The sequence below is a fragment of the Euprymna scolopes genome, chromosome 21 (genome assembly GCF_053919585.1).
Source record: "Euprymna scolopes isolate OS-2025 chromosome 21, ASM5391958v1, whole genome shotgun sequence".
Lineage (NCBI taxonomy): Eukaryota > Metazoa > Mollusca > Cephalopoda > Sepiida > Sepiolidae > Euprymna > Euprymna scolopes.
The window spans coordinates 42,429,437-42,456,233 of record NC_136502.1 but is presented as its reverse complement, the minus strand read 5'-3'; positions in this window follow the sequence as shown (position 1 = coordinate 42,456,233).

Sequence of the window (26,797 nt, the reverse complement as noted above, 5' to 3'; positions counted from 1 at the left end):
GTAATGTAAATCTTCTGTTTGGGAAACGGCGAAACTTTGTTACTGTAAAAACACATTCTGTACAAACACACATTCTGTGCAAAAACACATTCTGTGCAAAATACATGTTCCCATGCCGAATAAACTAGCGAAGAAAGTGATAGCGATTGCGCGCTCTGGATCATAAAGAGTTGAAAACTAAATTAATGTAAGAATTGTCTTGATTTTCTCAAACGCCTTCTGTCGTTTTGCCGTCCAACTCCAGTCTTTATCCTTCTTCAATAATTCGTTTAAAGGCGTCCATAAGTTTTGTATACTTGAGATGGGCGCATTAAGTTAAATCTCGCTACTATGTCACCTCGTTATTATACCATATTTGTTCGATCCCGACAAAACTCAACACAAAATAAATTTACAATGCCATCCCATAATTTTGCTACTATGTCTCTATTTTGTGTGTTGTGTTTTCGAATTCAACTATTGTTTGTTTTTTATTCATTCGCTTTTCAAATTTATCCACAGGTGTGTTTATTTGAGAAAATAATGTCACTTTTGCAAACCATCGTTACCATACCACTCTCGTTACTATACCACTGTCGTTACTATGCCACTATCGTTACTATGCCACTATCGTTACTATATCACTCTCGTTACTATACCAGTCTCGTTTCTATGCCACTCTCGTTACAATGCCACTTTTGTTCGGTCCCGACGGGTGGCATAGTAATAATTAATTTGTTAGCTCAAGAAAACTTTGCAAAGGCGATACATTTTCTGGAGCTGGCATGTTCTTCATTGCCCCAGCTCTTTTTGAATTGAACCCTCTCTCATTTATGTCTCATATTTAATTTGTAGCATAAAGAACTAACGTTTCTCTTCTTTAATTTGAAACCATCATTTTGAATTATTTACACAATTTCATGTATATGCGCTTTATATCGCTTTATAGGTTTTACTAATTATTAAAATATCATCTATTTAGGCCGTCGTTAACTCTAGACAGCTCAGTAATACGTTTAGTATCTACTGAAATATAGCCAGTGCCAACTTTACTCCAAACGGTAGTCTATGAAATTTGTATAGAGCTGTATGTGTATTTGTATATAACTTCAAGCATTCTTCGCGCATCAGGATCTGCGGATAAGCAGCGCTTAAATTCAGTTCTGAAAATTTTTCCTCCATTTAGTTTCGCGAATATTTCCTCCAGACTAGGGAATGGTTAATGATAATCTCTTATAATCTGCTTAAGAGCTGTGGAAAAGTCTGCGAACACACGAATTTCGTTTATTTTTTTTTTATATATATACTGCCGGCTAAGGTCATCTATTCTTTTTAACTTTATACCATTTCAAATTCAAAATGATTATAATCAACCTCAAAATGGACTTATGTTCAAGTGAAAAAAATGCACCAACTTCAAAATGGATCAAACAACTTCAAAATGAATCAATCAACTTCAAAATGGATCAATCAAATTAACTTAAAAAAGATTAATCAATTTCAAATTGAAAACAACCTCAAAATGAGAAATATCAACTTCAATATGGATTAATCAAATTCAAATTGAGATATTGTTTTAGTAAATGATTGATATTTTTTTTTTTTTCGATTAACTTACCCCATGGGTAAGGAATTTGACTGGTCGTCTTCATTACATATATTTCAATCTTTTTGTGTCGATTTTATTGCGATGGAATGCCTGTTTCTTATTTAATCGTAGTTCTTCATTTTTCTAATTCTTGAAAAGTTCCATAATTACTGGTTTTGCATTTTCTTTTAAATATTCCATAGTTTTATTCCCTCATTTGAAATTGAAATAACATATATATATATATATATATATATATATATATATATATATATATATATATATGGTTCGAATTTTTCTTACTGTAAAGTAAGTTCGTAAGCCCTCAGTGGGAAGAAAAATAACTTGTACAAAATTTCACTTTGTTTTTGCTTTGCGAAAGAAAATCGACACTTTTTATAGTATGCTTTATTTACACGTTTTCCTCTGCTGTTGAACTTTTCAAAGCTAAATTTTTCAAATGTTTGTATTCTTACAAAAGATTGTGGCTTCCTTTCATTTTTTTCGTGACGTTGTGTCACAGAACAAATACGGTAATATTTTTAACTTCTTAAATCCAAATTAATTTTAACTTCTTATTGTATTTGTTAATAAATAACTAGAGTATACAACTAGCACCATTTTGAATTTATTTTATTAGATTCAACAATTCAGTTGTAGACACAAATGCGTTTTTTTTCAATTGCTAGTCCGTTTTATCTTCGTGTTTGAATAAATTTCAAAAATCGTGTTACATAGGTTAAAAAATGCTGGACCAAATAAATCGTGTCTAGGTTAGCAGGAAATAACTTTTGAACCCTGCTTCGACATTTTTGAGTAATATAAAAATAAATCCTCACTGTCAGTATTGTAATACGTTGGTCTTAAATCCTCTCTGCCAGTGTTGTGATATGTTGGTCTTAAATCCTCTCTGCCAGTGTTGTGATATGTTGATCTTAAATCCTCTCTGCCAGTGTTGTGATATGTTGGTCTTAAATCCTCTCTGCCAGTGTTGTGATATGTTGATCTTAAATCCTCTCTGCCAGTGTTGTGATATGTTGGTCTTAAATCCTCTCTGCCAGTGTTGTGATATGTTGGTCTTAAATCCTCTCTGCCAGTGTTGTGATATGTTGATCTTAAATCCTCTCTGCCAGTGTTGTGATATGTTGGTCTTAAATCCTCTCTACCAGTGTTGTGAAATCACTCGAATCTCGAATCCCTCGTCGCTGATAATCAATACAAACAGTGGTAATGTTAATAAAAGTTCACTAACAAAGGTATGTTACCCCTACATGCGTTATCTACTTTCTTTCCATCGCAGCAAGATGTGGCAGAAGGACGGTGGGGGCTGAGAGTAAAACCAGCGTCCATACAGAAGGAGCTCTCTTAAAAAAAAATTACCCGGACAGTCTCATCGGTATACTCCGGTAAACTTACTCAACCCCTAAAGAGAAGTGGCAATACATGGGAAGGTAGACCTAATAGGATCACCTAGAGCAAATACATCAGCTTGGCATATTAAAACATCATTGAAATGGCCTAGTTTCTGCCGGGCTAGATCAGAACCGCGTAGCAAATGAAACCGACACAGCGTTTCGTTGTTAGCGTATTTATTGTGTTTGGGTAAGTCCATTTACTCTTGAAAATGTTCGGCTTACAGCATAAAAGTAAATTAATCCAAAAGAAATGAATATGGTTTAACTACTCATTTGTGATGGATTTGCGCTAAAAATTTATATCTATTATAATAAAGTCCTATTTCTGTCTGTCTGTTTGTTCACAATTTGATTAATATGTACTTTCTTTCACAAACCAATTTTCATACTGAAAATAGACTTTTATATACTGTTATTCCGGCATTACACACACACACATACAAACACACACACACACGCACACACACACATACAAATATATATATATATATATATATATATATATATATATATATATATATAGTGAATGAATGATAAAAGTATATTCCAAAGTTCATGATGTTGACCATATTATAATTTATTCTTTTAATTCAGTTGAAATTTACAATTCTTGACAGAATCTGTTTCGTAGCACAAAATAATTCACTTAATTATTATATCAATCAGGGAATCTATTTTGCCCTTAACTCATCAGAAGAAATAGCAACAATCAATCCATCAAAAGGAAATAAAGTGCGTTTTGACATGATTAAAATCTGAAAATTGGAAGAGAAGCTGTAAATACCTTATAATATGTTGCCATTTCGCCATTTTGAATTTAGAAATAAAGTAACTAAACGCATCTATTCGTACTAACAAGTTCTATTAATTTAGGTATATCCTGCCAAGAATTTTCTATTTAATAATTAGTAAATTTAATAATCATGATTAATGTATCCATATTTATGAAAATAACAATAATTATAATCTCTCATACATGTTTGCATATACAAAAATAAAAAAAGAAGAAAAAACAGATGCTGTCAAGAATCGTAAATTTCAACTGAATTAAAGGAATAAATTATAAGATGGTCAACATCATGCACTTTGGAATATAGTTTTTTGTCAGTTATTCACTATATTGCTCTGTAATTACATTGAGCTTCTTAAATAAGGATTGGTATATATTATAAGGAAATAAAGTATATTTCTGTATAAATATTGATATATATATATATATATATATATATATATATATATATATATATATATATATATATATATATATACAACTGATGATCCCTTAGAAAATTAAATTATTGGTACTATAGTAAATTCGAGAGGGAGTTGATGCATTGATTGCAGGTGATTGAATAACTTACTGACTAGATGGTTTTCTAATGAATGATAGGTTAAAAACTTCAAATACTATATATATATATATATATATATATATATATATATATATATATATAAGGGAAAGAAAATTAAAACTGTAAGTTGAACTTTACAATCAAAATTTATTATTCGACTTACAGTTTTAATTTTCTTTCTCTTATAATAAGTTCAACTCTCTATTGTGTATTTAGCTTTTTTAAAAGCCTTTGGGATTACATTTTCTATCTATAAATACTGTTATTTATATTAGTTTGAAATTTACCATTGCGTATATCAGGTAAACACTACATCCCTTTGATTTCATTAAATATATATATATATATATATATATATATATATATATATAAACCATTTATTCAAAGGAAGTATACATTAAAGAAGTAATCTCATTTGCATATTACATGCAATAAAATCCATTTTAATAATTAGCTGCATCTTATTAATGGTTCTTAGTAACAGAATTGTTTTAATTGTTCTGCTTAGAAATATTATTTAAAGTCTACTTATTTTATATATTTTACTTTAATTAAAAACATTTTAATCATTATTAGCGGACATCATTGATGTTTAAGATACGCAAGTAAGCTATATCTATTTAAGCTATGAGAGTTATTTCCCGTTTGGTTTTCATAGATGAAGATGGGCGTTTTTTATGCTTCCATAAATCCAACATGTGTTCATGCTTTCAGGAAAATCGTAACAAGTTTGGATATTCGGTGAATCTTGAATAGTATGTGACTAAAACTTCCACCCAACAATATGTTTCGACCTGGAAACGCCGGATCTATTGTTTAATAGTAAATATGTTCTTTTTTTTTAAACTTTCTTTTAACCCCAGAAAAGATATATTACTACTTGGACATAAGGGACTAGTGTGTGGGATCATGGCTAACAGGGGACTGTGGGGAGTTGAGAAGCGAAATGTCTGTTCATATTACATTAAAATTTACACAGTTTAGTGCAGTAAGGAAGCAAGAACAGGGAGGGAATTTCAAAGTCTAGAAATCCGACGAACGAAACTGTTAAAGCAGAAGACTCCATCTATGGACTTCTACAGTAAAGGGGTGCGATTATGCTGCTTGTTGGGTTAGTTAAGTTGGGAATATGAACATCGAGGGAGAACAAGTTCTATGAATTCATCAGAGTCCATTTCCATTAAAGTACATGCACTTTTAAAACAAGCACAAGAAATTAAGAAATAGAGTAACCAATTAGTAAATAAAGAAAAAAGTTGAAAAGAAAGTAAGAATATATAGAGAGAAAAGCGGAAAAAAGAAAAGAACAACGAGAATACAAGAAAGAAAGAAAGAAGAAAGAAAGAAATTGCGTTTAGTTGCAGAAAAATGGTTTCCGTGTCTTTTAATTCTCTGTCATTGAAGAATTGAAGAGAGGAAATGAAGATTCATATGAAAGACATGAAGATCGTTCATACAAAAAGGATTTCAAGAAACCATAATCTCGAAGGACACGCACATTTATTCAGATAAAATAAGACGTAACTGATTCTTGAGATATTTTAATTTAGAGATCGTAAGAAGATTACCTATAAAATTGCAAAGTCAGCATTCCATTATATATATATATATATATATGTATATGTATATATATATATATATATATATATATATATATATATATATATATATATATATATGTGTGTGTGTGTGTGTGTGTGTGTGTGTGTGTGTTTATTTCAACCTCGAATGTATTAACTTAATTCATTACAAGTTGTTTCAATAGACGAGATAAAGATTTTACGCCTATATCATCAAACGATTAAAATCAAATAAAATAATCGTCTGATGATATAGGCGGAAAATCTTTATCCCGTCTATTGAAACAACTTGTAATGAATTAAGTTAATACGCTCGAAGATGAAATAATAAAAACATACTAAATTCTACTGACGTATTGAACACTTTTTATCCTTGTTTATATATATATTTTTTCTTGCGTGCCTTTAGAATATGCAGTCCCCATTATATTAATGATGAATTTCAATATATTACGAATGTTTTAAGAAAACTACAGTATCCATCCTATTTAATTTCTTACGCAAAGAAAAAAGCTACTAAAATACACTATAACATAAACAGACAGAAAAATAAAACAAATACCTCACTATTAAACAGACATCTTTTCATTCCCACCCACACTAAAAATACAAAAATCTACGACACTGTTAATAGACTTGGCTTTCACTTGATACAAACAACTTCCTCAACCATAAAACATACATTAAAAACTACCAAGTACTCTCCCAAAACCCTCACATCCGTTGCCGGTATATATTCCATCCCATATAACAACTGTCAACAAGCGTACATAGGTGAAACACAGCGAAAATTGAAATTAAGACTTAACGAGCACAGAAGAGATATAAGGAATGGTAACGCCCTAAATGCACCCTTCTGCCATTGTGCAGAACACGATCACTCATTTAATTTAGATCAAGCGAAAATTATTAAATACGTGATAGATAGAGCTAAAAGAAGACTTTTAGAACCAGCACTAATATAAAATACTAATACTATTACGCAAAGAAAAGGCTTCTACCATTTAGCCCCTAGCATAGGGAAAATAATAATCAAAGAACAAAATATCAAAATAGATCCTGGCTAATCGTTTTTCCTTAAATATTTCAACAAAATGAATAAGTTTACAGGAGGAAAAAAATGTACATATTTATTTAACGCATTTTTAAAAGTGTATATATAGACATCGAACAACCCAACCTTCCCATACGCACACATATGTTTGTCCTACCCGACATGGGTAGGATTCAAAAACTGTTCTCTTTTTCGTATGATCTATGTCTTTTTCTTTTCTTGCATTTTTACTTCAATATCCTGAAGATGTCCTCTGAAATAAGGACGAAACGTTGATTATTTTAATAATTTCATTCGGTTTTTTCTATTTTTCTCAAAACATATATATATATATATATATATATATATATATATATATATATATATATATATATATATATATATTTATTTATGTTTTGAGAAAAATAGAAATATATATATATATATATATATATATATATATATATATATATATAGTAGGAAGCCGTGATACGGTGGCCCTAGGATACAGTTTTTTCAGGTTACGATGTTTTCTGGTCCCTACTTACGATATTTTCCCCGCCTTACGGTGTTAGTTATGTCATTTGATTATATACATGTGTATTATATACTGTACTGTATTTTTGTTACTAATTTTCAATGCCGAATCCCGGATTTCTACTGTACACACACACACACACGCACACACACACACACACACACACACGCACACACACATGTATAAATGTGTATATATATGTATATATATATATAATATAAAGCTGAACATCTGTGTGTGTGGGGGGGGGTCACGAATAGGCTCCTATATGGTTAAGTATTATAGAAAACTGATTACATATAATGATAGAAGATGTATCGAGACACAGGAATGGGTATGTTTTATCTGACAGAACGGTGGTTCATTAAAATTGTGGGGTCTGTGTTCGCGCCTGGTCCAGAAAGTATGGAAATAAAAAAGAATTAAAATTTAAAAAAAAAAACGTTTACAAGTGTTTTTGATATAGATGTACATAATACTTTGATAAGTATGTTTTAACTTAAATAGGGATGGTATAATAAATCTGTGAAGTCTGCGTTCGCGCCTGGCCTTCATAGAATGGAAATATGTCACAAAGTTTAACAAGGGATTTTAATATAGATCCATAAAATATCGTGAAAAGTGTTTAAGTGTGAACAGGTATGGTATCATAAATTATGGGGTTTATCTATTTTATGTTTACTTTAATCATATTTTGCTTGGGTTTTGATACCCCCAAATTCAACCAAAATGTACAACCCTTCCTTTTAATAACCTATCATACTTTCATAAATCAGAGTTCATTTTCTGTAGGCTGTTTTTGAACCCATTCAACGACGGGTACTTTTGCTATTATATATATATATATATATATATATATATATATATATATATATATATATATATGTGTGTGTGTGTGTGTGTGTGTGTGTGTGTGTGTGTATTTTTATTATTTCAACCTCGAGTATATTAACTTAATTCATTACAAGTTATTTCAATAGACGAGATAAAAATTTTCCGCCTATATCATCAGACGATTAAAGTCAAAATAAAATAATCATCTGATAATATAGGCGGAAAATCTTTATCCCGTCTATTGAAATAACTTGTAAGAAATTAAGTTAATACACTCGAGGTTGAAATAATAAACACATACTTAACTCTACTGACCTATTGAACACTTTTTATCCTTGTTTTTGTTTTATACGAAATATGCCTTCATATATATATATATATATATATATATATATATATATATATATATATATACTTCTACTGCACACGTACACACATATGTATGTATAAATATATATATATATAAATACGATTAAATAATAATTATTCTCTTATGCATACAGATCCTAGTGTTTCATGATTACGCAATCATCAGTGTACGAGGTGAAAGTCCCTGCCAGTCGGGAGATTCGAACCCAGCAATGAAATCACCCTTGACACTATTTGCGAAGCCTTCCGGGTTATGAAGCAATTGTCACGAAAATAAAGGGAATTAATAACTAATAAACACACAATTCAGAACTTAGACATTCCAGAGTGTTCGAACGTCGAAAATCGTGAACGTTGCATAAATGCTAGTTGACTGCCTCTAAGATTATGTTTCCTAGTCACTTCTAATCTTTAAGTATTCTTAAAGAGGCTTGATAATCATAATATATATATATGTGTGTGTGTGTGTGTGTGTGTGTGTGTGTGTGTGTGTGCGCATACACATGACAGGCATTCCCAAAGTAATGCCTACTATTTTTATTCCGCCCAAAAGTATAAAAGGGGATTGCAAATTACAGTGTTATGTTGATTAAACTTACGCATTTATAACCTAAAAGTTTCATCTCTCTGTTTCAGATATTGACGGTGTGAAACTCTAATAAAACAGCTCATGTCATTGACGTGCGTCAGAACCAGAGACACGTGGTTGCATTCCTCCATGCAGAAAACATTGAATAGATAAACATTCACCGGCGCCTGTTGAACGTTTACGAAGTCCGATGCAGTTGATGTCAGTAAAATTAGAAGGTGGGTCTTGTCGATTTCAGAGTGCTGACTGAGATGTGAATGACAAAACGCGCTTCAAATGCCTTTGCCCAGCCACCATGCCATCGCTGGCAAAAGTGCATTCTCAATGCACTTTTGCCAGGAGTTCAATGCATCATAACAATGCAATTTGCAATCCTTTCTGGTTCATATGGGCATCATCCTTGGTCCAACTCTCTTCCTGATCTACATCAATGATCTTCCAAATCACATCCTTAGATCATTCGCAAACATTTTTGCTGACGACTCTACCATCTATGGCAGCAGATCAAAGGCCATAAACGACCAAGTTATCTCTAATTCTCTCTCTTCTTAATTTTAATGCATCTAAAACCAAGCTTCTATCTTTACATCATCAACGTTCTGATCCCTATTTGGCATCAATTGAAATGAATGATCCTCGTCTCGGTGAGGCTCCATATTTTGACAAGCTTGTAAGCCTGACCTTTACTCCTGATCTAAAATGAAAGACGTACATCAAATCCGTTGCTAATGTTGCTGGAAAAATGGTAGGATCCTTGTATCGATCCAGTAGATATCTACCTATTGATGCAATTCCCTACCTATATAAAAGCCAAGTACGTTCAAGGATAGAGTATTGCTGTCACATCTGGACAGAAGCTGCTAGGAAGATCTTATTCTGCCTTGACAGAGTTCAGAATAGACTTCGTAGTCTAGTGGTACATGCCCTTTTCTGTTCCCGGCAATCACTTTCTCGCAGAAGAAACGTTGCGAACCTCTGTCTGTTTTATCGTTATTTTCATGGCATGTTCTCGTCTGAACTCTCATCTATGCCCCCCCTCTCCAAACATTCACGAGAAACACTTGTCTGGCTGAAAACACTATCAATAATTTTCCCCACTCTTTATTTGTGCCTAAACCTTAACGTAGATTTCATGAACAAAGCTTCTTTCTAAGAACTGCTCACATGTGGAACTCTCTTCTCTTTACCTGCTTTCTAGCTGACTACAATATGGCTGTCTTCAATTCTAATGTAAACAAGTTCTTGATGAGTCGTTCGCTTTAAGTAATCCAATTTACCAAATTTACACTTCTAACAATTACTATGATATTGTCTTTTTGACTACTGTACACCCTTATCCTCGAGTTGCATATGGATCGTGATAAGTGGTAATTTCCTTGTAAAAAAAAAGAACTATTATGTTTGGAATGCCTTTCGTAATTCGTAATTGTATTCTATTATGGCCTAAAAGATAAAATACTAACTAAAATTCAGTTCTAATCGTAGGTTGTAGGTTCAATCCTAATTGCGGGCACTATTAAGAATACAAGGATAGAATTACTAAATGGCTGTGGGAACGAGATCATTCTACCCCCGTGGATCAAATAAAGGGTTCCGTTCGAAATTCTATACATATTCCTGGGTTCGCTAGAAATATTTCCGAATTTGACGAAATACACCTAAAGAAGGTCGGAGATGAAATCGGCCGAAGCGTTGTGAGGATAATACTGAAAATGAGAAGAATAGCTGAATCATCCAAATGATAAAAAATTTCAATCCTCTTCTGAAAAATTCACAAACAAAATATACGTTTACGTTATCTGGGTGTGTTGAACCATTTTAGAAACTAGCAGTTTAATGTACATTTTTTTTAAAAAATGTTTTCTGTTTCCTGGGAATTAAAAATATAATTCGGAAATCTTTCCTCTCATCTTACTTACACGAATTGTATACAGATTTTCCTAAAATGTTTGGTGAACTTCTTTTGGCTTTTCGAATTTGACCGCTTGGGCTTAGAACCATACTGTTGGTTTGTGTGTGACCGTGGATTCTTAAATCTGATTTGTTTCCAGTGTTGAAAGCAAAAAAAAAAAAAAAATAAATAAAAAAAAAAACAAACGAGCAAAAAACAAACAGACAAGCAAACCAACAAACAAACAAGCAAACCAACAACAACAAGAACAACAACAATAACAAAACAAAGAATATTCTCATGCCAATATGATTGTTTAGTATAGGTAGTGGCTTATGTGAGACAGATAAAGTTTTTGGGGATCTTTATTTAGTAGAAGAATTTTATTGTAATTTTTACGTGTCTGATGTGTGAAATAATTTAATTCCTTTTTCAAGGTTTATTTTTGCGTAGTATACAAACTATCTGAATTGTTAATATCTAGGTTTGTGTGTGTGTGTGTGTGTGTGTGTGCGTGTGCGTGTATATGTGTATGTGTGTGTGTTCGAATGCCCAGTTTATTTTATTATGTTTTATTTTGTTATTGTATATGCCTCTAGGTTTTAACAGGTGTTTAGTGGTAAAGGTGTGGGTGAAAAGAACTTTTAGGAGCTCAAACTTCCGATATTTGAGTTATATATATATATATATATATATATATATATATATATATATATATATATATTTATATATATATATATATATATATATATATATATATATATATATATAATCAGATTGACAAGAAAATTCTTGCAGTTTTAACTTTAAAATGCAAATGAACACATCTCTGCTCAGACAAAAAATTATTGGTCGAAATAAACACCATTAGAATCAGCACACGTTTGCCAATACAAAACAAATGTATTTATGCCAATGAGGTTAATGATCTTGCATTCTGCTGGCGATGAATTCGTTAAAGACTTTTTTGATATCGCTTAGGTTTTTGAAGCATTTCTCATGCAAAAAGTTGTCAAGATGCTTTAAAAAAGTGTAGTCCGTAGGTAAGAGGTCTGAAGAGTATGTCGGATGAGGCAGAGTTTCGTTTCCCTATCCGTTCAACTTCGGCAGGGTCGGTTTACCAACGTGCGGTCAGGCATTGCCGTGGAGGATGATTAGGCTTTTTCTGTTGACGAATGTTGGAAGTTGTTGACGTTTCTTATGCATTTCATTTATTTGTTGATAGTACTTCGCCGTAGTGGTTTCGCCTGCATTAAAAAATGTAGTGAATGAGACAGATCGCAAACAACCAAACAGACAGCATTACCTTTTTTGGTGCAACTCTGGCTTCGGTAAATGTCGTGGAGCTTCTTTGGCGTCTAACCACTGAACTGGGCGTCGCTGGTTGTCGTAAAGAACCCACTTTTTATTGCAAGTCACAACCTGGTAGAGAAACAGGCTGTTCCTGTTACGTAAAAAGGGGAATACGACAATTAATAACGGCGTTTTTTTTTTTTGGTTGTCGTTCAATTTTTCTGTATTTCCAATTTCTCTCAAGTGGTTTGAAATCGTCGTATACGTTAGGTCTAATTCAAAAGTAAGTTCTCGATCAGTTGTGCATGGATTGGCTTCGACGATAACTCTCAATTGATGGTGGTCACCGTCTGATGGCCAGCTACTACACTCATCATCTTCAAAACTCTCATCACGTCTACGAAATTTCTTAAACCACCATTGTGCCGTGCGTTCAGTAGTGGTTCCTGGGTCAAACGCTTCGTTGATGTCACAAGCTGTTTCAAACTTTTTTTGGCCTAGCTTGAATTGAAATAATAAAATTGTGCGAATTTGCTTTTTTTCCATCTTGTATTCAACGTTCAGGAAAGAAGACAAAATCGCTTTGAAATGATTGTAATTTAAACGATTAGATAGAACGAAAACGCTTTTTAAAATGATATATAAAATAAAAGTATTATAATGAAAACGTATTTGGAAATACATCATTTGAAATCAAAATTAAAAGTTCCGCAAGAACTTTCTCGTCAACATAATCTTATATATAAACGGCTTTATGTCTGTCTATCCGTCTGTCTGTCTCCGTATTTTCAAACTCTATCTCCACCGAAACTAGAAGTCGCAGAGCGGCGCTAGGGGCCACAAAAAATTGGATTTTTTACGGGCCGTACTGTTTTTGGTCTTTAGCAGGTTAAAATTATTTTTAAGGTATAAAAAATGGGTCAAAATTTAAAAAAAACTTATTAAACATTTTGTACATTCGTCTTATTTTTTATTCATTTTTTTTTACAAGGTGGTCACCCCTAATCAAGGCCCGGAAGCCACTCGGGGATAAGGGTTATTCAGTGTACAGTACGTTAGTGTTGAGATTTGATGAAGTGTCTTACTTAAGGAGGCAGTTCATCAGGAATTTGTTTATATTGGACTTGAAGACATCCAGGTTGTAGTAAGGTGGGAAACAGGCAGACGGAACAGAGTTCCACAGGCGTGCATTTCTAAGAAAGAAGATTTGTTCATGCAATCAACGTTTTGGTTTTGGCACAGATAAAGAGTGGGGAAAACTTTTGACTGTGGTTTCAGCTAGACGGGTGCTCCTCGTGAAAGATTGGCGAGAGGGGACCACAGATTAAAGCTCAGACAAGCACTTGCCATGGAAGTAACGATAAAACAAAGACTGGCTCGCAACGTCTCTCCTGTGGGAGAAAGGTTGCAGTGAAAGAGAAAAGGGCATCTCCCACTAAGCCACGAAGCCTATTTTGTATTCTGTCAAGGCAGGATAGGCTGTTTTTAGCAGCTACTGTCCAGATGTGGCAACAGTACTCCATTTTTGGACGTACTTGACTTTTATCTAGATAGAGAATTGCATCAGCAGTGAGATATCTTCTGGAGCGATAGAAGGATCCTACCATTTTTCCAGCAACCTTGACAATAGACTTGATGTACGTGTTCCATTTTAGGCCAGGAGTAAAGGTCAAGCCCAGAAGCTTATCAAAACATTTCATTAAATTATTTAGTTTTTCTTTCATTTTAATTTTTTTAACAGTTTAAAGCCTTTTCCATTTAGTTATATTTAGAACGTTTTTCCATGCAATCATTTAAATTTATCCGTTTTTATTTTTACTTTATTTTAAAATATTTAAATTGTAGATTCCGTAGGCATATATTTTATTTTAAACCCTTTAAAATTCTTTTTCTATAAGGTAATGTGAGACGCTAAAAACAACGCAAAACATTTAACATTAAAAAACTATTTATCAAACGTTCGACGACTTTTTCCTCAAAGAAAGTGTTAAATATTAGGTAAAAGAAGAATACCTTTAAAAATCAACTTTTAAAAGCCAAGTCTTTAGTTGGTCAGCTAGAGCATTTTTTCATTGTTTCATTAAAAGGTTGTCGAACTTGCTAATAAATATTAAATTTCACTCTGCAATTAGTGTCACACACTTTTCTAGAGAATTCATTGTCAAGCCCAAATATCAGCTTCTTTTTTTTTGTTAATAATGTTTTTTGTAAGGTTAAACATTTTTGCGTTGGTTTAGCGTCCCAAATTGGCGTATGAAAAAAAGAATTACATAAGGAAGTTTTAAATTGTTAAAAAAAAATGAATTTTTTTTTAAATTAAAAAAATCGTACTAAAGATTTTTGTTGCATTTCCTGAATTATCTCGGATTGGATTCGAATTATTGTTTGTTTTAAATAAAAAAAAATTGTTTTTTAGAAAACGATTACAAATTACTATGAAAAACAAAAAATTCGTAATATGCCGATGAAAAAAAAAAGCAGACGTGAGAAAATTGTCGATTAAAAAATACTTTCATGCTTTTGTTTTGGTTTAATTACGCATGCGCAGAATTGTTCAAACTGGAATCTGTAGTCCGAATGGGTGGTTTCAACGCCCAAGCAAGACGATTTGTGTTTTATAATATATATATATATATATATATATATATATATATATATATATATATATATATATATATTCAAGCAGGTTTAATAGATGTTGGGGTTCTTTAAAGTACAGGATAGCAAATTTTTCATGAAGGCATAATCTACATGGATCGTTAAGGTCTCTACACGTGGTAGCTTGTCTTATCATTTTCCAGTGGATGAAACTAAAGTCTTTAGATCACCTTTCACAAGTGTATTTTTACATTCGAGAAAATTTACCACGTGTTGTATACGGTAATCGGCAAGAAATAACAACTTTAGAGTTAAATATTTCATCCACAGACCGTACTGTTTCGCTGTTTCACGGCTCATCAGTGCAGCTAGGCAAGCACATACCTCAAACCAGGATCGAAAACAGATCGCCAAAATGACAGTCGGAGCTTCTAACCCTATATATATATATATATATATATATATATATATATATATGTGTGTGTGTGTGTGTGTGTGTGTGTGTGTGTGTGTGTGTGTGTGTTTGTGTGTGTGTGTGTGTGTGCGCGCGCGTGAGAGAGCATTACAACAATTTATTGAAGAAATGTATATTTCATTTGATAATCGAAAGGGATGAATGAAAGCGAAGTATGTTAGAAGATGTTTGTTTTTCTGTTTTTGTCCTCGACGCACGTTGTATGAATGCACTCATCGGCAATCAAGGGCTTACGTTAACGCTGGACTGATTCGGTAAATGTAGACGCCGCCACGCACGGCCAAAACTTCACAAGTTAATCTAGCAAATCTCCAGCGGGTTTCGTAAACTGGAAAGACGTCTACTTGATGATTGGGCGCGATGCCAACCATTCACTCTAGGTCGGTGCCCTTCTCCTCGAGTGGATATTCGTTAGGCACCGCCGGTTTTTGGCACAAGGTCACATTCACAGGCCAGCCAATCGAGAGAAGGATTTCGATATCAGACTGTCTCGCAGTAAGTGAACATATCTGGCGGTTTAATTCGTAAACGTTTCAAAGCGGTGGTATGAGAATACTTTGTTTATTCCCGGGCAATATCGTTATTTCTGTTAGTAATTTATTTTCATGAAGAGAAAATCTTCCTAGAAAAAAAAAGAAAAATAAATTAAAAAAAAATTAAAAATAACAAAACAAAACAAAAAACGGAATAGCATCCATATTATTTGGATTATTCGAACTACTTTTCTCAACTCGGATGTTCTACTCGCAACATTTCGGTCAATGTAAACTTACACCTTTCTCAAGGTGCTTTTTGTCGAACCCAAACATCTTTATATCGAGTTCAAACAGACGCACCAGGAGAAGGTCAAAGTTCAAAATAAAGATTTTATAGTTCAAAAAGACGCACTTGAAAAATGTCAAAGTTCAATATAAAAATTTCCAAGTTCGAAAACACGCACCCCTATGATAGCTTATAATGCCACTTCCATCACTATGCAGCTTGCATCCACCCATATTGTAATTTCTCTACCATCCATACACCAACAGGATCTGCTTCTTGTACTCTGTTCAGAGTCTTTGCTATCATCCCGGCTATTTGTTACTGCAGTTGATAATGCAACTGCCACTCTAAGACATTTACACACTGAGAAATGACCTACAAGTTTACCGCAGAGAGAAAATACACGTCGACAAATCTGGATCAGTCTCTCAGTCGAACCGGATCCTTGGAAACCAACCCATAGTCAAAAAATGTTGTTGCATGCGCATTGCAGAAACTATGCTTTCATCAACGAAAATGTTATCAACATATGTTGATGTAGCACTTTTTATCATGTAGTCTTGAGGTACAATAACGTATGTAAGAAACTTCATAAGTGGCTACACATCAGGCCAAGTCCCAACTGCGTAAGACAGAAGCGCCGGCCCCTAAAAATCACCGTTTGAAACGGCCATAGTGATTTGTCGACATGGATTTGAAGATATGCATTTTGCAGATCCAGAAGTGACACATTTACTACTTGTCGCTGCCACTCTCAGATTCTGCGCGTACAATTCTGCATTGGTAGCGTAGGTATCTACAAAACCGTCCAATTCGCAGCGTAATACAAACACCGGACGCACCTTCTGCTTCTGTCCCTGCACGATCGCCATTAAAAAAATTAGATCCGTGGGTGGGTACAGTTCTTATGGATATGGTAACATCCATCCATTCCGATGCCAATGTAGGAGTTCGTTCTCATAGGCATCTACGGCATGAGAAGGTGCTGCATATTCTTGCAGCTTGTTAGTAAGTTCGCCGGCAGATCATTCGCCCATTTCATTGATGCAGTCCATTCCTTGTTACTACGATTATGTCATGCTAAAATCCGGTTCGTTGATCGAGATGGCAGCGCGTCTGTTCAGGCCTCCGAAACGTTCTTTGTCCAATTTCATCAGATATAGGCCCCCAAGTTCTTTGATCGCATCAATCCCCAATAGTATGTTGAAGCCCAACAGTTCTTTATCTACAACAAAAGCCTCGATCGCTATAGCCGGAACTTGGCCAACCTTAACTTTTATTCTGCTGTATCCTTGGCAATTTAACATATTTCCGTCAGTCGCCAGGACTCCTGCTGATTTCCACTTCTAAAAGCGAAACGCAGCTTCACTTACCAGGGTCTGGGAGCACCCAGAATCGATCAACGTCGTGCACTTTTATCCATCTACATATATTTTCATGAAGGGGAGTTTCTTAGGCTTCAGTTGCTCGGGGAGGAGATGAAAGCTAATACTTTGGCGTTTCCCTGGTACTGCGATGCTATATATGTTCATGACGCCCGCAACTGAAACAACGTATCTCACGATAACCTTGCGCACTTAACTATCCTATCTTTCTTGACGATACCGTAAGCAATGCTCTGTCATACAATTGGGACCACCGCACTTCTAGTATGCAAAATTTACACCCTCATTATGTGCCTTGGATTTTGAAGGCGTTCGTCTGGCGCAGGTGGCAGCGAATTTTGCCTTCGCTGTCAGCCATCACAGCTCGTGTTCGCGTCAGCAGTTGTTCCACATTATTTCCATATTGGCTGAGGCACATTGTAGATATTTAACGTGTTGCGATCATCTAGGGATGACTGAAAATGTTAACCAACATTCGGGCAATGCTCCCCCAAGCAACAGATCCAGGTGTCGCAGTTCAGTAAAAATAAACAAACTCATCTACCGTTTCATCTGGGCGTAGTTGCCGAGTGGCGAACTGGTCATATGCATTAAATGCATTTCCAACATATGCTGGATCTGTTCTGTGTCTACTGTCGTCTCCTTAATAAGTTGCCTGTATATGACCAAAGCTCAACATTCTTCATGACGCAAAGTTCACACACAAGTTCTACATTTTCAAGCCATTCGACAACGGGCATCTCACTCGCACCACCACTAAACTTGGGAATCAGTTGAACATAAAAAATCTTGGCCTCCATAATATATTGCCGAAATAGCTTCTAGTTCGAAAGTCAGATTCAATAAATGTTTATTCCACCACGTTTCGGCCAACTCATCCTCTCGGCGCATTGGATAGAAGCATTGAGTTTTACGGTTCCAGGTGAGCATTGTATGAAGATAGCAGTGTCAATCCTACTCAAGCAGGCCAGAGGATTAATAGGCCAAAACGTGGTGAGACAACAACGACTATGGAAAGCAGTAATTACTAGGGATACAGTTATAAGACTCAACGTTGCTATCCCATCACGGATAATCACTTTAAGAAGCCCAGAGAATGAGTTGGCCGAAACGTGGTGAAACTTCAACAACTATGAAGATTAGAAAAAAGAATGGATACACATGCAAAAAATACCTTACATTTTCTTAGGGTTTGCTTTTTAGTGAAGAGGTGATGTTTTAGAAATTGTCGCGTTGTTCGATGAGGAGGTATTTGCGTTGAGGTGGTACCAGTTATTTCGTCGGATCACATTTCGTCGGGAATTGTTCATGAACCAAATGCAGCGTTGTGTAACGTTGTTGTTCTTTCTCACAGAAACGTTGTATATAGAGACAGTCGCAAAGGAATTGAAAACTTCGACACAAACCTTCCAGTTGCAAGAAAAAGTTATGCATTTTCTTCGTTTTCCACACAACAGTATGTTGTCTCTTTCTGACCTCCACGTCGACTGATACCAGACAAACTCATGTCTTAATTCTCTCTGGCACGATGACAACTTTTACAAAGGTTGCTTCTCAACGGGATTTGAGAAGAGAGAAATCTCGCGTGCTTCTCAAGCGTAACTTGCCAATCGCCACGCGTCTTTTTCTTTTTCTCCACTTTACTTCTCCTTTTTTTTTCCTTCCGATCTAAATACCTATATATGCATATGAATTGAGTCCGTGAGGTCACACTCACGCCACGCCCCTAAAATGCTGACGCAATCACGTTACAGTTGCGTTGATAAGCGATTTATTTTGTAAGTAAAACTCCAAGAAGAGATGGCATCGTAGTTTCCTCTGTGGTCGGTGTTCAAAGGTTAAATAATAAAAAAAACATGATTTCAATCTAATCTTATAAAAAAAAGAAACAGTTTCAAGCATGGATAATTTTATATGAACAACAAAAAAAAAATAGCTCTAACATCAGAATAAACTGTCATAAAAATGTGGATTATTTTCAGTTGTTACTTGTGTCATAAAAGGCATTTCCTGTGTCAGTTTCATTGAAATCATATCGGGTTGAACGCCACACATTAAAAAAGATCACACCATTGTTTTACTGGTGAACATCATTGACTGCATATGGCACACATTAACTTAGATTGCAACCTGTATTCTTATGTGAAAACTGAACACGTCACGAATTCCTTGCTTCTCTACAAGGGCAGGGTTAGACTAAAGGTCCAATGTCGAGAAAATCAAGTTCTCACAAAAAGAAACAATCTGGATTGTGTGTGAAGGGTAGGTAGGTTGGTTGTTTTTGTTTTACGGCATATCAACCCTTTTCGGGTTATTTAATGCCGAATCCAAAGATTTTGAAGAACATTTTTTTAATAGAATATATTTGTTGTTTTCACATCGGTTTCTATTTAACCCTAACAGGTACTACCACTCCGGGTCAGAGTGGACCTGGGAGCAATGGTAATTAAAGGGTTGCTCCACACTCCCCAAAGTCCACAAGCTGGGGCCTCACCACTGGATATAGTTTAAGGTCATATCCAGGACCCCCATTGAGGGGCTTTTACCCTCTGCAGGGGGGCAGTCGGCGTATTCTAATACCCCACCGACAGGGCCGTGTGAAGTGTAGTATCAGAACAGATACTATACCTTGCTCCTAACCAAAAATTGAACACGATATTTTTTATATAATCTGAGACGATGGAGTTCAGTCGATATTTTATTAATATATCACACATTGCTCAATAAGCGTCGGGTTTGCCGTTACTAATAAAAAAATCCATGTAAGTTTTTTTTTTTTACACGGTGGTCACCACTGATAAAGGCCCGGAAGCCACTCATGGATAAGGGTTATTGCAAGTACATTACGTTAGTGTGGCGATTTGATGAAGTGTTTACTTAAGAGAGCGGTTCATTAGGAATTTGTTAACGTTGGACTTGAAGACATCCGAGTTGTAGTCAGGTGGGAAGCAGGCAGACGGAACAGAGTTCCACAGGCGTGCAGTTCTAAGAAAGAAGCTTTGTTCATGGAATCTACGTTTTGATTTAGGCACAGATATAGAGTGGGGGGAGGAATTTTTCACAGTGGATTCAGCTAGACGGGTGTTTTTCGTGAAGGATTGGCGAGGGGGGGCAGAGATTGGAGTTCAGAGGAGCACCTGCCATGGAAATAAGGATAAAACGAGGATAGGCTCGCAACGTCTCTTCTGTGGGAGAGAGGTTGCAGGATAGAGAAAAGGGCACTCCCCCACTAAGCCACGAAGTCTATTTTGTACTCTGTCAAGGCAGGATAGGCTGTTTTAGCAGATCCTGCCCAGATATGGCAGCAGTATTCCACTCTTGGACGTACTTGGCTTTTATATAGATAAAACTTGCACGCCGCCCGGCGTTGTCTGTTATGAAATACGCTTAAAGATATTTTAATTCAATGTAGATTTCGTATTTATTATTATAGAGCCAATTCTCTATTGATTATTATATTGTACCCAATATATATTAGCGATTGTAAAAATCAAAAAAAGAATAACATGCGTATCATCAGTTATATTTGCAACCAAAACATCTCCAGCCGTATTCACTACTATATGACCTAAAGACAGAAAAATATCAAAACTTCAAAATTTAATGCAGTTTAACGTATAAATGTATATTTACGCATGCATAGAAGAGCACTTTAGGTCGACTTATAACTAACAAGCTCCAAATTTTGAATTTTTACCTCTAAGCATTTTTTCACATCACGTGCTAAAAACCAAATTGAATAATATTAACATGAATGCGAAGCTCGCGGTTTGTTTACAAACAAACGTTTGAGCCCTCTACGAGTGGCGAACGGATGTTTATTTAAATAGACGTTCGGACAGTTTAATTTCGGCCACCGATTCCGTAGTCAGGGGGTAGGACTGCCGACTGTCATCACGACGGTTCTAGGTTCGATCCTCGGCTTGGGAGAGGTGTTAGTCTAGCGGCACTGATGAGTTGTGAAACAACGAAACATGTCTGTATGTCGATGACTAAAATATATTTTATATATATATATATATATATATATATATATATATATATATATATATATATATATATTAGCACTGCAGGGAGCTGCTGACAGCAAGAACACGAAAGCCTTCTATGATGGTCTGAAAGAGGTACTTAGTCCTCAGAAAAGTTGTGCTTCCCCATTAGGCACAGCTGATGGAGAGGCATTGCTGACTGATAAATCAGATATTCTCAATCGTTGGAAGGAGCACTTTGAAATTGTCGTAAACACCTCATCTGTCATTGACAGCGATGTTGTGTCCTCTATTCCTCAGAATCCAGATATTCCAGAATTGTCATTGGAACCTGCTTATCAGGAGGTATGGGAATCCATCAAACAAATTGTTTCTGGCAAGTCCCCATCACCAAAGGATCCAATTCCGCCTGAAGTGTACAAGTATGGTGGGCATGTGCTGGTAAAAAAAGCTCCATGCTCTCTTTGTAAAGATATGGAAAGCAGGCCGAGTTCCACAGGACTACAAAGATGCCTGCATCAAACATCTCTACAAAAATAAGGGAGTCAAGAATGTCTGTGACAACCATCGGGGGATATCTCTGCTTTCAATTGCAGGAAAGATTCTGCCTAGGCTCATTCTAAACCGAATCATAAATCGTCTCGTTGATAAGGTGTATCCAGAGTCACAGTGATATTTTCCTTACGTCAGGTGGCAGAAAAGGTCCGTGAGAAAAATCAGGAATTGTATATGGTGTTTGTTGACCTGACGAAGGCCTTCGACACTGTGAATCGCGATGCTCTTTGGCAAGTTTTAGGAAGGCTTGGTATTCCAGAAAACATGCTGAACGTGATCATTTCCTTTCATGAGGGGATGAAGGCCAGTGTTATCTCAGATGGTATGATGTCTGATCCATTTGATGTTACGAACGGGACCAAACAGGGATGTTTAATGGCGCCAGTCCTCTTTGCGCTCTTCTTTTCACTAATGCTGAAACATGCATTTGATGATTTGGACACTGGTGTCAAGTTTTAATTTCGGTCATCCGGTGGCTTATTTAACCATCAACGGTTTAAGGCCAAAACTCTTCTTCGCACCGAAATTATTCGCGACTTGCTCTTCGCTGACGATGCCGCACTGGTAGCCACGTCCTTTGAGGAAGCCCAGGTTCTTCTTGATCGATTTTCAGCCGCGTGCAAGGCCTTTGGCCTGACAATTAGCATAAGGAAGACTGAGGTAGTGCATCAGCCACACCCTACTCCAAAACAAGTTGAAGGCGTAAAGCAAAATCCACCAGAGTATAGATTTCCTGCGCGCAAGCTGAAAGTCGACGGTCATGATATCAATTATGTCAAGTCCTTTCCTTACCTTGGTAGCAAGGTGAACCAGGGCGGTTCTCTTGATGATAAAATTGTCAACATGATTGCTAAGGCCACTTCTGCCTTTGGAAATCTTCGCCATCGCTTGTGGAACGAAAGGGGTATTCGACTAGACACAAAAATCCTTGTCTACCGTGCTGTTGTTCTTTCCATTCTTCTTTATGGATCTGAGTCATGGACTCCATACAGACATCACATTAATCAGCTGGACGTTTTCCACAAAAGCTGTTTACGCTCCATATGTGGTCTTAGACTCCGCGACAAGGTATCAAATGCCGAATTATTCACAAAATGCAAAATATCTGGCATTGAATTATTCCTTATTCAATCGCAATTGCGGTAGGCTGGTCATGTTTTGAGGATGCCCGATGATAGAATTCCAAAAATTGCGATGTACAGTCAATTTGAGGGTGGTAAAAGAATTGTCGGACGTCCTTGGCTTAGGTACAAGGACAAGTTGAAGAGTAACTTGTCTGCAGTGAACATACCATACAAGAGTCTTGAAGATGAGGTGAATGACCGAAAAGGATGGAGATCAAGGTGTTTTGAAGGTCTCCAGAGGTTTCAATCTGAAAGCTTAAGGCAACTGAAAGGAAACAGAGTAAGAGCAAAACGACTAGCAGCCGCATCAATATCTGCAGCGTTAAATCCACATTCATGTTCTATTTGTGGCCTTGTTTGCAAGTCCCTTGCTGGACTAAAAAGTCATCAGAGGCAAAAGCATGAATGAGTTTTAGAAATATGGGTTGTCCGAACCTCGTACGTCGAAATCGACGGGAGAGTCCATTATATATATATATATATATATATATATATATATATATATATATATATATATATATATATATATATATATCTTTATTTATTTATCAGGTTAATATAAATTAGAGGCAAAATATCCAGTGAATTTAACGAGAGTTATACAAGAGTTCCCAACACCAAGGTATAAATTTTATTTGTACATAAACATTTAGGTATCGCTACACATTCATGAGTATATTTCAGTCAACTAATGAATATTAGAGAAAGTTCACAGAAGACGAGAACTTTTGTAAACTTCCTTCAATATTCATTAAGGAGTGGATTTTTGTAAGAAGCAATAGCTGCTGATTATATCTCTACAGGGCGGAATGATGAAATTGCCGCCGTAGAAAAGACATGGTTTCATTTCTGTTTCACGAAAACAGGTTTTCTTTGTTTGTTGCGGATCATCTACTAGTTGGCCAGGAGGATAGGAGTCTTCTACTATGAAAGTGTCACAATATTCAACGAGCGAGATGCGGCGCTGTACAATTCACGTTCTCTACGGATCCAAGTTATGACAACAGGACCATTGCCAGCACCTTCAAAATGCAAATATGGACTGTTCAACGTTTGAAGGCACAGCTCAATGCATCGAGCGATGGTTTTGGTGTTGTATCGAGGACCACATCATACCACCTCACATCTTCGAAGTCGGCTTGAAAGTCAACACAAACGTGTACCTGGATATGCTGAAGAGTGTGGTGATCCTCTGGGGCAATCAAGTGGCCGTCGCCAGACCCTGGGTGGAGCAGTGTGGCAGAAGGACTCGGCGACGACCCACAAGTCCAAAGAGACCCATGCTTGGCTTCAGATTTTGTACTCTTCTATAACTGGCTCCCATCCTCCCCCGACCTGAACCCGCAGGACCATTTTTTTTTTGGTCATACGTCGAGAACATCACCAACATGACCTCCCACAACAATAAAGCTAGCCCGATCGCAACCATCCGCCGAGTATTCGCCGAGCTCCCGCCGACGCTGGTGGAAAAAATAATGCTCCCAGTCCCGGACCCATATCGAGGCGGTGATTGAGGCTGAAGGCGGCTACATCGAATAGATGTCAGCTCTACTACATAAGCAAGTTACTTGAATTTTTCAACGAGAGTTTTAAAATAAACCTGCATTGTTGTTTTCTTTAGGGCGACAATTTTATCGCTCTTCCCCCCCCTCTCTCTCTCTCTCTCTCTCTCTCTATATATATATATATATATATATATATATATATATATATTGTTACTCTGAACTTTTGTTATTCGATGTTTTGTAAATGCAAACGTTTTTATAAAAAAAAAAGAAGTTTATAGTCCACCTATTTACGAATAGAATTATTTCGTAAGCTCCGCATATTTCCATAAATCAAAAGTTGACATGTAGACGAGATACGCCTATAAACATGTATATACAATGATTATGCCGTAAATGATCAGATGGAAAAGATATATGGTTTAAAAAGCGCATATTTGTTTACATCTCGGGTATGACGATATTAAACGATTTCCAGTTGTGTGGCCCAACTTTGAGAGCTTTGAACTGTGTCAGATTGCCTCTTTATTAACAAGACTTATTTTAACATTCATAAGAATTGATAATACGTTCCCTATGACGGAGAACAGCCGTAGTGAGGTTGCTTGGTCACGTGATGATTAATTAACTTACTAGTCTTATTAATTTTGACCAGACTTTATAAGGATTCCACGCAAAGACATTTATGTGTCCGTACAGCACCCAGAGAGCTTTCAAGCAGCCATAAAAAGACGACCCTCTCTCCTGTCTTTGTCCACTAAACAAAGAACAATGCTGTCATCGTTATTTATTTATCTATTTATTTATTTTTGGAATGTTTTTGTAAATGAGACTTCATACGAGAGGCGTTCATCTTTTTTTTTTTTTGCGGACTGTTATCCTCATCTTCATAGTTGTTGATGCATCACGTTTCGGCCAACTCATCCTCTGGCCTTCTTCAGGCGGTTAACCGCGATGGGATAGAAATGCCGAATCTTGTAACTGTATCCCTATTAATTACTGCCTTCCATAGTTGGTGTTGTTGTTATCTCACCACGTTTTAGCCAACTAATCCTCCGGCCTGCCTAAGTAGGAGTGAAACCGCTATCTTAAAAAAAAATGCTTATCTTGCGCCTCAACGGTTCCAGGTGAGCATTTCCTGAAGATAGCGGTTTCAATCCTACCAAAGCAGGCCAGAGAATGAGTTGTAATGAGTAGCAACAATTATAAAACTGAGGATAACAGTCCGCAAAACGAATGAATGCACAGGTGCTATCTTCACTTGAAGATATAATCTCAGCAACCATCATTTATAATTACTATTTAATTTCTTTTTTATTTATTGTCTAAACTTTTGGCAACCTACACCCAACGGTGTAGGTCATGTAAATAAATATATATAACTTATTATTTTTTTTCTTGTTTTTCTTTCTTTGGTAGCGTTTTTTGCTACAGATTATTATAGGAGATAGTTTTACAGTTTATGTTAAGATTAACTCCAACACCATAATATTTTCTGAAAAAAAAACAAAAACAAAAAAACTTTTTACATTTTCAATTATACATTTGAATCCTTGTTTTATTTCCATTATTTTCCTACCGCTATTGTAGCAAGCATACACATTGATATTTATTTGCTCCAGTAGAGACCAGCCCAAGTTACGTTGTTTTGTCATGTGATGACTGATCGGATTATATAGTGTAGTAATTTCGACTGGGCCATTTAACTTTTATAGCTTTTACATCTGACTAATTACACACAGACTCCTTCAATTTTTAACAGACTACGGATACCCACAAAGGGATGCCTGTGCGTTCAATTTTTGTGGCAGGGGGGGTGCATTCTCCAACCATACCTCTCCTTAGTCGACATTGTTAAATACCAGTGGAAAGTGAAGTACATGTACAAGACAACTGAAAACAAATGCCGAGATAAGCGGAGAGCACATACAGCGCTTAGAATT